Source organism: Grammomys surdaster, unplaced genomic scaffold (genome assembly GCF_004785775.1).
Source record: "Grammomys surdaster isolate TR1022 unplaced genomic scaffold, NIH_TR_1.0 64, whole genome shotgun sequence".
NCBI lineage: Eukaryota > Metazoa > Chordata > Mammalia > Rodentia > Muridae > Grammomys > Grammomys surdaster.
The window spans coordinates 12,572,848-12,587,855 of NW_021604566.1; positions in this window are offsets into that span (position 1 = coordinate 12,572,848).

A 15,008-nucleotide genomic window follows, 5' to 3' on the forward strand; every position below is an offset into this window, starting at 1 on the left:
AAAACAAGAAGAGACAAATTGGTTCAATCAAGGTGAAAGGCAAGGACTGACACCAGAGGTTGTCCCTCTGATCTCCACATGCATGCCTTAGCATGCACATACACAAACATGCACAGGCACACGCACATACAAATGCATCACACATAAATAAAATTTAAAAATATATGAGAGGAAGAGAGGAGCGAGTTTGGTTGAAGTACAATGTATGCCTAGGTGAAAATAAATAAAATATTTTGTTGAAAATAAAAAATGCTATTGGACAAATTCCTCCCCCACCCTCTTTTTTTTTTTTTTTTTAAACAGGGTTTCTCTGTGTAGCCCTGGCTGTCCTGGAACTCACTCTGTAGACCACGCTAGCCTCAAACTCAGAAATCTGCCTGCTTCTGCCTCCCAAGTGCTGGGATTAAAGGTGTGCACTACCACTGCCTGGCTGAACAAATTTATATATGTGAAAGACCATTGTGTGCAGAAAAAGGACAATCAGGTGGCTACACCCTAGCCATCCTGTTTCCCCACCCGGCTAGTTACTTAATTCTAGATTCAGTATGGGGCAGTGTTCTATTAAGTTGAAGATGATGGTTCTTTGCTATAGTTTATCCTAAACAGAGACAGGGACACTCTGTTTCTTTTCAAATCCCCTGACTTCCCTCCAGCATATTCTTCCATCACTGCCTGTCAGTCCCCTTGGTGATCTTTCCTAATTCCCACTGGCTCTATAAAATCAATCTATATTGACAGAGATTTTCATCAATATATATCATCATATGATGACAGCATCATATATTTCTTGGTTTAAGAGATGACGGGGGTTAACCTGCAAGCACAGTAGTCAGAGTGACTGTGGACATAATTATGCATACTCATAAAGCTTCTGCATAGATGAATGGAAAGGGGGTGACATCAGCAAATCCCCATTTCCCAACCATCCAACCTCTCTCCAGGAAACCATGGCAGTGGCCGACCTCAGTTCCACACGGCCTCCTGGAAAGCCGTGTGTCTTTATATGAACAGAGGCTGGAGGAATAGGGCTCTTCCATGCTACAGTCAGAATCAGTAGAATGGAGACATGTATGTGTGTGTGCAGATGCAGATGAGATTACAGAATGCAGCTCTTTTCATATAACGGAAAGGAGCAGACAAGCCATAGGAGATGATTTTGATTTAGTCATGTTTATAAGGAACCTTACTTTGTATGTTAGCGGAACATTGTTGATTGGCAGTTGGAAAACCAGGTGTGTCTTGCATGTATTAGCTTACCTTTTAGCAATTCCCTGTGAAATTAGTTTTAGCTGTCTTCATGTCTTAGGTGAATACACTGAAGTCCAGTATGACTGAGGAAGCTGCCCAGGCGTTCACAGTGGAGAGGCCAGGATTTGAGTGTAGCCATCAGCACCCAAATTCCACACTCTTTGAAACACTAGCACTGAAGGGATTTATGAATGTGTATACATATATCTGTATATGCATACATATATATGTGTATAGAGTATATATGTATACATATATACATATATGTGTACATTATATACATGAATACATATATTATATACATATATTATATACATACACACATCCCTAGCCCATGGAATTCTGTTTCCATGGTGACTCCAAACCCAGTAAATTTGACAATGAAGATTTACTATCACAAAATTTCAAAGGCCAGAGCACCCTCTCATGTTCACAGTGATAATATCTAACACTCTGTGTTAATTGTCTCATTTAAATCGTACCAAAACCCTGTAAGGCACCACAACTCCATTTCTCATTAAAAACACACAAATTTCAGCCTTGTTGACCACTTTCACATGACCTCACAGCCTCATTGCATCCATCTGGAGAGTTTGTCATCAACAAAAGAAACACTTGGTTTCCTGGTGTTCTGGAGGTCAGGAGCCAGTGGCGAGGCTCTAGCTAGGCCTCTGGGGGCTCACTGTCTGCAGTTTCCTTTGGTATCTTCATGGATCAGAAAGAGCTAGCTAATTCTCTGGCCTCTAATAAAGACACCAATCTCTTGTGTTTTTCTTCCACCCTTGTGATTTTATTACCTACCAAAGGCCATCCATGGCCCCAGAACTTGGTTAACACATTTATGAATGAGGTGGAAGATATAAACAGAGCTGGGGAATGACTCAGCAAGCAAACATTCTTTTGTGCAAGCCGGGCAGCCTGAGTTCAATGCTGAGATTTGGTGTAGAAACTGGATGTGACAGCAACCTCTGTAAACCCAGCTTTCCTACAGTGAAATAGGAGCAGAGACACAAGGATAACTGAGAAGCAGTTCCAAGGCCTTGAGTTCTGACTGGTGTATTCAGATAAAGCGAGTTAGTTCTGTGGCCTTTAATAAAGACGGTAGTCTCCATTATAGTTCCAACCTTGTGATCTACTACATCCCAAAGGCCACCGTCTCCAGACCCCACAACAGTGACAATACATCTTAGAACTTGTGAAATTGAGGTGAGTCAAACATTCAGACCATAGCAGTTTTGTTAGGGCAACTTTGAAGACATGATAAAAACCTGATATGATTCTGAATATCTACACAAAAGAAAGGGACCTTGAACACAAATAATGATCAAAAATAACAGCTACTAGCACCCTAGGGTTTGTTATTAGAGACTGTTTAATATGCTATATTCATCAGTTTATTTAATCCTTAAAATCATCCTGCAAGATAAATCCTATTATGACTCATAGTGCAGAAATAAGGAAACAGGTAACTACAGTGTACAGACAACTCTACCAAAGGCATAATCCACTGTACTAGTGACTCGGAACAGCATGAATGTTATGCTCATTTTTTAAGTATTTATAATGGAACGTGTCACATATGTGCTATAGTGAAACTGATATGTGATTTCATACAACAAATTATATACATATGAACATCAAAAGTCAGATCCATGTGTAAGCAACAGCATACAGTATTTGTGCATGTTATCGCACGCAGTGTGATACTTTCCAGCTCTGTCCACTCTCCTACACATTTCATGTCCAGTTTCCTCTACCACTAAATAAAATACCATAGTATACATGTATGTACATTGTATACATGTACTATTGTAAAGAATGCAGCAACATGGGTACACAAGAATACCTGTGGTAGGAGATCAGCTTCTCCGGTGTATGCCCAGGCCTGTGGCAACTGAGCTATACGGTAGCTCTATTTTTAATTTGTTGAGAATCTTCCATATAGATTTCCTTAACGGCTGTACCAGTTCATACTCCTACATGCAGTGAATTTCCTTAACGGCTGTACCAGTTCATACTCCTACATGCAGTGAATTTCCTTAACGGCTGTACCAGTTCATACTCCTACATGCAGTGAATCAGGGAGTGAGTACTTCTTGCAGAAGACTCGGACCTAAGCAACGAATATATAAAATGAGTCTGAAATCATTTTTGGCTTACTAACCAGTAAGGAGATGCTTAAACACATGGTAAAGACACATCAAAAGGATGTAGAAGCCACTTCAAGAGGACATCTGTGCCCAAATCTTAGAAATTTTGAGTCCCTAAATGACAGCAACAGATAATTATAAACACTGAATATAATCAATGTGTCCATACAGATCTAAATGGATAAATTGATAAGTGTAGGGGAATTCTCTCTAAGTATTCGATTGGCTAATAGAGACAAGAAGCTAATCATTGGGTGAAGAGACGGAGGCAGATTTTCCAGGTCTGAGAGAGGAAGAGAGGACACAGGAGGGAGGACAGCCCCTTGTAGAACGTAGGCTGGGGAATTGTCAGACTTGGTGGCTTTTACCACCAGAAGAATTTCCAACCTAGAATAGATGGTGAGTTTAGGACAATAGGTTCCCCTCCCAGTGGTTATGTCATTCTGGTTAATTTTTAAATTAAGACTGCCTGCTGTTTTCCATTCTCTATGATTCAGGTGGGCAGTTTGGCAGAACTGAGTGGCAAACCGGGTCAGACACTGGCAGAGCTGGCCATGGGTTGGTTGGCTGGCAAGAGAGCCATGTCCGACCTCTGGGGAGGCAATGCTGGGCCTTTGTGGGAGAGGCGTTGCCTAAGAGGAACAGGCAGACAGCGGTCACGGTCTCCGGCCTTTGCACTGGATAAAAAACAGACAGAGATCAGAGCGGCTTGGCACCAAGCTAGCCGTGGGGGCTGGGCATGATCGCTGATGCCAGCGCCTAGCCGGATTTAGCGTGGATTTTTAAAATTACACGCTACAGATAAGTTTGTAGAGATGAAGAAAGCTTTATGCACAGTATAGTCCCAAACAATAAACAAAGGAACATGGGATTGGAAAATTAACTCTAAACTGTCTTATTTCAAGCAGCTCACATCAATGGGTGATAAAACTACTGAGTGGAAACCAGACAAGGAACAGATCTTTATACTGTGTCGGTGTGTTCTCATACAAAATATCCACTTAGGGGGCTACAGACAACACAAAGTATCCACTTAGGGGGCTGCAGACATGGCCTGGTGATTACAACCCTTAAAGCAGTTATAGAGAACTCGGAGTCCATTCCTAACATCCACATAATGACTGGCAATGCTCTACAACTCCAGCGCCAGAAGACTGACACCCTCTTCTGGTTTCTACGGGCACCAGGTACACACATGTACACATACATGCAGGCAGGCAAAATAGCCGTACACACAAAATAAATCTTAAAATATTTTTAAATTAGGTATTCATTTAATCCCAAAAGAGAAGTAACTTTACAGTGAGTTCAGGTAGGCACGATATTAATAAAGCGGTAAAGCTTATAGCACCAGTAAGAAGAAAAATAGTGTTACATGCCACTCAAACAAGTGCAAGGAGAATATATGACCCTGTCAGTGAAATTCTTTTCAACTCAACATTACCTAATACTGAAGAAATATTTGATAAACAAACAAACAAACAAAACAAACCCAAGTCAAAAACATTGCCACAAAGCCATTGCATTTGGCTTACGCTGGGGAGACAGCTCGATTGGAAAGTGCTTGCCACGCAAGCCTGAGAATCTTGGTTTAATCCCCAGTACTCACATGAGAAGACTGGATGTGGGCATCACACTTCTCAGCACTGCGGAGGTGGAGAAAGAATAAAGTCTGTGTCTTGCTGGCCTGCCCAGGTCCCAAAGAGAGACCCTGCTTCAAACAAAATAGACAGACCATAAGATGGACAGTGACTGTGGACCAACACCCGTACTGACCTCTGAGCTCCACATAGATGCACATATACATCCATATACAACCTTACATGCACGCATGCATGCTTGTGCACATGCGCGTGCACTGGACCTGTGCTCGACAGGGCATCTGCAGACGATGAGGAAAACTGGAGTATGCATCCACATGAGCACCACACAAGGGCATTTTGTTCTGTCTTCAAACCTTTGCCTGTGTTTGAAATTGTTGCCTGATAAATTACTTTTAAAATCTCAAGTAGGTAGGTTATGAAAACTGTTGAGTGATTTATAGATTAAATAGAAAGAACATAGAAATCAAGTAAATGATAATTTTGACCTTTTGAGAAACAGTCCCACTTTGTATGTTTGTGTAGCCTGGAACTTCTCATGTAGACCTGACTAGCCTGGCGCTCACAGGCTACCCAGGCCTGTCAGAGACCTGAGCGTCTTTGCTCTTGGATGCTGATGATCTGACATAGAACAATCCCGAGAGCCAGAAAAAAGGATGAGCAATTGACAGAGACCCTAGTGAGCCTGTGCCCAAGGACAAGGACATGGTCTAGCCTCTAAATTAACTGATTCAGAAGATTGCTTCATTTCAAAGCCTACCATAAAAAAGTAACAAATACCCTTATTATTTAAGACAATTTGGGATGAGTTTTCTATTCTAGCCAAAAGTATTCTAATACACAGACATCCATGAAAAATAGACATATAAGGCCAGGGAAATTTTCCTGTGGAAGAAAAAAATATTTTAAAATAGGCCTCAAAGGACTTGGAAGTTTCCATATCTAGCCAGTCTCCGGAAATCTACCATACTTCGCAAGTAGATGCTGTAAGCAGGAGTCCAGCATGATTCCAGAAGCAACCCTCTGGGCCCCAGGAAGGAGGAAATGCAGACAGAGCAGACAGCCAACCCCGCAAGCAAAGAGCTCCTGCGGTGTGCACAGGTTCCAAATTCGTATTTAAAGATTTGTTTTTTATTTTTATTGGTGTAGGGGAGTGGTGAGTGTGTGTGTGTGTGTGTGTGTGTGTGTGTGTCAGAGGAAGGGAAAGAAGAGAGAGAGAGAGAGAGAGAGAGAGAGAGAGAGAGAGAGAGAGAGAAGGAAGGAAGGAGGAAGAGGGAGAGAAAATAATGTGTGCAAACAGGCAAGCACAGTGTCTGTGGGGATACCCAAGGAAGTCAGATCCCCTGGAGCTGGAGTTACAGGCAACTGTGGGCCACCTGGCACAGTACTGAAAAGCATAGTCCTCTCAAAGAGGATCCTAAACTCCACCATCCCTCCAATCCCCAATTTTTTTTTTTTTAAATTTGGATAGGATACTAATGTATCGGGCCTCAAGGTCTACTTATAAGTTCTTATCACGCAGTACACTGCATTCAAAGACATCACTTAGGAAAGTTCATGAGCCAGCAGAAAGAAGACAGCAAAGCGCTCAGTGAAGGTTACTGCCGAAGGGGTGAATGTCACACTCTAAACAAACTCGGTAGCCATATGAGAGACCTGTAGGCTGGTGTATGCAAAATGCTGAGCTGCAGAGTAATCAGACAGAACAGAGAGATGAGATAATAACAGACAGATATGGTAAACGGGCTCCTTCTCAGCCTAGGCTATCGCGTTTCTCAGAAATGGCATGGCGTGTGACTTCACTGGGGTATCGCTTTACTTTAGGCGCTTGCATTTGTCTGCCTCGCAGATCCCATGAAGGCGTGCTGCCATCTGCTGGAAGCTCTGATTTCAGGCGCGGCCCTTGCCCCAAAGCACATAGTATCATTCAAAGGTCTTTGGTTTCTTTTTCATTGTGAAAATCTCACAGTCGTCTTCTGCCAGGACGACTGGCAGATAAAAAATTTTGCTGAGGAATTTGGGCAAAGTATCTTAAGAGCATCGAAAAAAAGGAAAAACAGATGACAAACACATTTTTGCAAGAATTTCAAATTGTGTCCAAACAGTTCACTAAAATCATGCAGATAAAACTGTCTTTGTGCTTATGCCAGTATTAACACATATTTTATAAAGGGTATGGTGGCTCTAGTGTTTGGCAAAAATACACAGAAATAGGCCAAGTCATAAAGTCTCCGGTGGGAATCCTAGCCTCATGAAGAATATGGTTTTCATGTAGCCATACAGAAAGGCATACCAGCTTCCATGTGCAAAGACAGAGATTCAGGAAGCCTAATTTCTCTTTTAGTGAAAATCACTGGGAACGTTCTCGGTTTATATTGCATGTATAATTTGTCCAGGCAAAATCCAGCCCTCCAGAACACAAAGAATGAGATTAGTACATTTTTTCCCATCTAAGTATACATTTCCAAGTAATATAATTGATATAAATAAGAAACTGGGCAAGATTTTCTCACTTTGGTTTCAGTCATCAAACCAATCATTTTGAGAACAGTGCAGTTGGCACTGGACAGACAGACAGCCCAGGTTAAAGATGTGCACAGCATCTGCAGAGGACCCACAGTCAATTCCCAGCATGCACATCGGGTGCCTCCAGTTCAAACTCTAGCGCCAAGGGATTTGATGGCCTCTCCTGGTCTCCATGGGCACTGCAGGCACATGAATAAACCCATATTCAGATGTGCATGTAACTTTTAAAAATTATAAATTAAAAGTAGTGTGGAATCTTTGTATCAGAAAACAGCCCTTAAAAAACAGGCCAGCAACAGGAAGTATAAAACTTAAAAGGCAAAAATATCAGAAGGCTGAAGAGTTGCAAGCTACAAGTGCAGATTAAAGGATTTGCTCTCACGTCAAGAGGCAAAGAGCACTGCTTAATGACATGGATGAAAAGCATCTCACAAAAAGCAAACCCTGATGGGTTTTGTCTACTTTGCATAAGACATAATGACACGAACTAAAACCACAGTGCCTGGGGGTGGGGGGAGTGAGCGTTAAGTACAACAGGCAGCGCACACTGGGAAGACTGCCTTGAACCCTCTGACCTTAGACATCAAAGGTAACACGGAGCCACTTTGACTCCCAGTTTTGTCTTGTTTTTGTCCCAGTTTTGTTCACTGAACTCACGAATTTGGACCAGTTCCTTACCGTGGCTGAGCCCCGCTTCTCTCCTCCATGATGTAGGGATAATGAATGGTGTGCATCTAACAGGACTGTTATAAGGCTGGGAAATGGAGCTAACAATGCCAGGAATGCACTTAACAGAATGCCTTACACATCGTAAGGGTTCAGTAACAGCTCATGGGTCCCGTCTGTAAAACTAGTGTGCAGGAGCACCACCCAAAGTAAATGACATGGTGAGACATGTTCAGTACATGCAGGATGCACCCACATTCTCCCAGCCTTCCCTGAGCCTCACCTTGGCCATCTGTAAAAAGGGCTAAACGGTACTACCCAGAGAATGGTAAGAGTGACAAAGAGATAGTAAATGTAAACTTAGTCAGCAGCCTAGGATGAGCAGGAAGAGTCCAACACATCTGGTCCCATCACTGCTATTTAAGAAAAAACTCAACAGCCAGGCCTTGAAAACTCCTCAGGTCAGTCATGCTGAGGCTGAGAGCTGGTCCCCCTGGGATATTTTAAGTCTTCGACACAGGAACAAGACTTTTGGTTTTGGGGGCTTTGTTTGTTTGTTTGTTTTACTGGGGTTTTGTTTGCTTCCTTCCTTGTTTGTTTAACAAACAGTAACATCAAAAGGCAGAGTTATTTTCTGAGTTCAGAATTTTAATCCCTGACTGTGAAGGTGACTCTCATTAACACTGAGAGACCATGTGCATCTAAGTGAAGACTTCTGACTGCCTACAAAGCTCATTAACACTGATGTGGGTTGAAAATTGTTCTCGCTGTCCTTTCCTCTTCTACTCCTCATTATCTCTGGTTGAAATAGAGAAAAACAGAGGAAAGGGCCACATCTCTGGCCTGCCCAGTGACTGTGAGACCCGACTACTTCTTTCTCAGTTGTCAGGCTCCAGTGACACCCGAGTTGGACCGTAACTCCACGAATGCTCTTCTTATCTCCAAACCTCAGCTGACGACAGTGTAACCAGGACATGATTAAGTTGTGAATCTGCTAGGTTCCACATCCTCTAATATCTGTCCCTCTCGCTCCATCTCCTTCTCTCGGCCTTTAGCAGGAGTAGGCTTACTGCCCTGTGGCCAATTTCTTCACCTCACTACATTGTACAGTGATATAGTGACCTTGACTACTGGATAGTGATGCAGTTGTCCCAAGTCAGTCCAAGTATTTTGAAGCAAAAATCAGAAAACAAATTATAAAGTTTAGTTTTATAAAATATGCCCGAATCGTATGTTGAACCAATAGGACAGAAATAAGTATTGAGTCGTCCACTGGTCTTCCCAATGTGTTCCTACTGTCGGGCACAGTGGCACATTATAGCACCCACCGTGTTCATTGTAAAAAGAATGGGATAAAACTAAGTGTGCATTTATACCCAAAAGATATGAAACATGCTTTATTTTTAATAACTAAAAACTGAAACCAACTCAAATATTCAACCTCAGGATGATAGACTCTGTAAATGTGGTATGTTGGTAGCCAGACGGAGCACAGCACTGAGGACTCTAAACAGAATATGCTGGGGCTGCAGCCAGCAGTTAAAACTGTACACTGTTTGTTCACGGGACCCAAACTGAGCTCCCGGCACCCACACCAGTCTACTCACAGGTCCTGTAACTCCAGATCTAGGGGATCCAGTGCTGTGTTCAGGTATGCACACTGCACTCACAAGCGCGCATGCGTGTGCGCACGCACACACACAGTCTTTTTTTTTTTAAACAACTATGTGGAGTAAAAGAAACCAAACACAAGAATACCAAGCATATCCCATTACAGGAAATCCAAAAATGGGAAATTTAACTTCATGTGAGAGTGACAGAAAAACATGACAGTAATTACCTCTAGAAGGGCAGGAAGATGCAAAAGCCTTGACAGCCTTCTAAGGTAAAAGAGCATTCTGTGTCTTGAGGTTCTGCACTGTTCATTTATTACTTGTGCATTTTTGTGTGAGATTTTAACTAAAAACACACTGAGCTTTGCTTTTATGTTGGATGTCATAGACTCACAGTTCTGGGTTAAGAATTAAATAATTAGCCAGTTGTCCTGTTCCAAATAGCTGATTGAAAAATATAAAGAAAATACCTTCTCTCAGTAGAAAGAGCTGCATTTGAATTATATGTGTGTCCTGTTTCTTTTTCCATTTTGGAATAAAGACTAGTTTACACATTTAAAATTTCTTCTATAAATGCTATTTGAGGAGTAAAGGTGATTTCTAAGCTCGTCTGAAAGATTATGCAGTTGCTCCTCTGCAAACTGGATCCACAAGCCTCTCCTTGATTGTGCCACAGCACCCCCTGGTGGTGGTTTATGTGAGTAAGCCCCTTAAATTCCTAGCCTCAACCAAAATTGAAATGATCTTATCATGTATGACCAAAAACCCCTGGCAGGATCTCTATTCCAGTGCTGCTTGATGAGTCCTCAGAGACACTCAGAAACAATCCAAGGTGCAGCTGGTACTTCAAAAATCTTTCTTGAACCTGGAATCAATTATCACATAAGCTTTATTTATTCATACTTAATTCTCAAAAATAAATTCACTATTTTTTCTTCAATATACAGTAAATTTAAATCGTACTATGAAAGATAAGGACTCCACTTCACCAGGTAACATCTTCTGTTCAACATAATTCTTATCAGTAATCGAAATTGTGGTAATAGTCTTATATGCTTTCTTATAAGTAGTTAAAATCCAAGGTGACTAAATTGTAATTAAGAAACAAGCATTTTGACGTAACATGAAAATAACAAGATTGACCTTTAAATGAAAAACCTTCCCCCCACCCCAGGAAATTAAACAATATTCAAGACATAAGCCTCATACTAAACTCTGTCAGAAGATTGACAGCAACATTATGGGAAAATCATAGCTTCTCAGCAGCCTATGAAACAGTGACTCACGTGGAAACCAAGCCAACAGGAAGGCTGTTTATCAGAAGCTCACATAGATTAAGCTACATTGCAATGGATATCCTAGATGCACCTCAGCAATAAAGTGTACCTGTTAGTGTAACTTCTCCTACAGGATATCTGGTAGCACTGAGGGTGAGCGAGCCTACGCTTCCCACATCCACTGGCCACACCAAACCAACACAACAGCGATATGCAAATTAATACACATAACATTTTCCTAAATATGCAAATTTTTAAATGCAAAGTAATGCTATATGTTTCCTTGAAAGACATTAAGTATATTGCCTAATTAAAATACATAGAAGCAAGGGTTATTGCAGAAGAGGGGACAGAAAGATTGTAAGAAGCAGGGGACAGGAAGTTTGCTGTGACATTGTGAGAATGTCAGAAGCTATACCCATCGAGTCTCAGTGATGTGGATAAGTGAACAAGGACACTGCCAATAGGCATGCTAATACGGAAAGGAGGAAGCACGCCCACAAGGCTTCAACCCTCCACAAAGAAGTAAAGCAACTAAGGAATGCTGGGAACTGACCCACCAGTACCATTATACAGACTGAGCAGGGTGTGTGTGTGTGTGTGTGTGTGTGTGTGAAAATTGGATCAAAAAGTAGCAATTGGGTTTATCAGAGAGTTGGGAGAGAGGAAAGGGAAGGGGAAATTATATAATTATGTTGTAGTCTCAAAAAATAAATATTTTTCAAACCATTTCATTGTCCCTAATGTAGTAGTACCAAAGTTGAAAACCACTAGGTAAATGTTATCTTATCTTCTGAGATACTTCAAATTTCTACAGTCTTACTTCATTGTATATTTTTAGCCTTTTAATACATAGACTCACTCTGTAGCCCAATCCTCCTGCCTCTGCTTCCCAGGGACTGGGAAAACAGACATAAAACACAATATCCAACTCTTGTGTTTCTTGCACTTTTGATTTGTTGTTGTTGCTCTCTCAAACCTCTGAAGAGTAATGTCTGCATTTTTTTTTTTTGCTTTTCCTTTTGATACTTAAAATGTGTAGGGGAGATAATGTGCCTTGCTTAATATTAATTCATAATTTAATGATGATGTGACAGAAACTCTCAGTCAAGTGAACAGATGCTCAGTCAGTGTGCACAGAACCTTTGTCTACCACTGTCATCGCTATGACAACATCACCTCTTACTTCACCAGATTCCACAAGAATCTGAGGGGACAATCGCTACAAATTGTCATTTTGAAGAAACCATGACTGGGTCTAATTGATAAATGTGACTGTTTTTCTTCATCATTTCAAATGAGATGAGTTCATTAGCTTGGAAAAAAAGCTATCCCTCATGCCCTTGGTCTGTACGTATTTGGGAGAGAATGTACATAAGTGTTTAAAGGAAGACGTAACAAATTACTGAGATGGGTTTTTGTTTTGTGTTTTGATAAAAATCCATATTGCAAACGGATCATAGTGCAGTCCTGGGGTTAGACTGGATTTTGTTTTCTCATTCATTCTTTTAATGAATTAAAAGACTCTCCTATGAACAAACTCTGAGCCAGGCACTCAGGACTTAGCCGTGGAGCATGCGGGGCCTTTTTGTCCCTGTTTTGCACTCTGATGGAGACAGCTGTAAGTGCAGCATCGCCAAGTCACTGCATCCAAGGTTTCCAAGCCAGGTTCACCATTTCCTTGTCAATTCTGTGACTTGGAGCGAGTTATTGGCGTCTCATAACCTCACTTGCAAAAGGAGAGTAAGCTTCCCATAGGGTTTGCGAGTTAAATATGTTAACTATCTAGGGCACAGCAATGTTCAGTAGGGACTGCATAGTAACAAAAACAGTCCAGTGGGTACATCTGACATGCACAGTCACTCTTACTGGGTGCCAATGACCCCAACTCCAATTAACCTTCCTTTCAGCTCATTCTCTCCTCTGTAGAACTCCCTTTCCACCTCAGTCCTGTGCGAAGTCTTCCTCCCTCCATCTTTCTTTATGCCACAAATTTCAACTCCTTTAATCTTTCTACAAATCTTTTCTTCTGCTCCAGTGGCCGTCCCCATCCATCTCTGCCGCACACTTGCCATGTCTTTTTTTTTTCCTTTAGTGTTCTCCAAAACAGAAAAGGCCACGTCCAAATCCTCCCAATTCCCAGCCCTCTCCCACCCTCCAGTTGTTTGTAGAAACTTGGAGAGCAGCTGGTCCTGGGAGCTGCAGGTCAGTGTGCCCTCATCCGGTCTGGAATATGATGCAAATAGGACTGAGCTCACAGTGGAGTGAGGCAATGTGTTCATTTACAAAGAGGAAGTCGTGCTCAGGATACCTGCTTTCTAGATCAGTGAGTAGACGGCCATCAAGCTAAAGTAAACCTCTTTAAAGTTCATTTTTATGTGTAAGCCAAGCTGTGCAGAATGACCGTGGATGGAATTAGGTTTATGGGATGGGAATAAAGAAGTACATTTACAGCTGCTCAGATTCACATGAGAAAGCTGCTTCCAGGACCAGGCCAGGACCAGAGCAGGTGAAAGGAATCTCAGTCAGTCTAGAAAGGCTGTGCAGCAGCTTCTGTGTGTGTTCCCATCTGACCCCCAGGATTCACCAGCCAGCTTCTCAGAGAAACTACCCACATCCATAAGATGGAGAAAATAATTCTAGTATCACCCTCAGATTCCTCAGAATTAAAAGAAGCTATAACTGTGTCATGAGGGCTCCTTAAACTTTTTCCATTTGTAACCCCTCTTCCCACAGGAAGAGGTTTGTAAGTATGGAAAATAGGACTACAGACCAAATATTTACTGACAATATAAAGGCTTTTATTTTCTTTTTTATTAAAAATGATTTTCCTCACACAATATAATCAAGAAACACATATAGATGCAGAGACATTCACACACACAGGAATCCCATAAAACGAGAAGCCGTAATTTAAATTCTAAGGGACTGTAAGGTGGGGGAGGAGAAGCCATGACTTATAATGAGACAAAGAAGCTCCCAAGATTCCAAGAGCTAATTTTATACTGACCATCTACTGCTGGCCATGGGACCTACCTCTAAGAGTGATTTGTTTCCCTATGAAATTCTCTTGGAAAAACTTACTTTTCCTTTGCAAGTAGTTCTCAGTTGGAGACAGCTTCTGCGTTAGGGATGAAGACACGTGTCCATTTCTCCTTTCAGCCCTAGGATCCCCACTGGGACAAAGCCATGCAGGTCATGTGCATGATGTCTCATTCTTTGTGAGTTCATATACTTACCAACCCCGTTGTGTCTAGGATTTTTATTTTCAAATAATCATTTAGTATAGACACATGTTTGTCATTTATTAGAGACAGAAGCCAGTTTACACAGTAATGAGATAGAGCTGATTATTTATTTTTACACTAAAGAATATGTGACAGTGCAGAACAAAAATCATCTTTTGTGTTTTCCAACATTGATCAGTGTTTTATACTTGTAAGTATCCCTTTGCATAAACATTTGGTACAATAATAGCAATTTTTAAAGTCAAGCATTCTGATTTCAGTCTAACTCAAGGATATAGCAATTTAATACAGGCTTAAGAATCATACTAGGGTTATACTTAAAAACCTGTGCTTGCATAATTAAACCACCCTCCCTAAGAGCAGAAACTCTTGTCTGCAGAGTAAATACAGCAGTTCACAGCATGCAGTTGTCTACATGCATTGGTGTTTCATAAAATGACAGAATGCATGGCAAGCATGCACATGCTACCTCTTCAGAACCAGGGCTGAGATGAAGTCACATAATACAACACAGGCCAGTGCTTCTAGAAACATCTCAAATTTATCTCAGATTTGACTCTGAGTTGTTTCAAACTTGTTCACATTTTGAAACTTTTCTCTGTTGTTTAATTTTTCCTCAGCCCCGTATCACTTTAAGAAGATTGTGGTGATGTGTTCTGGTAAAGTATGTGTGAGATCT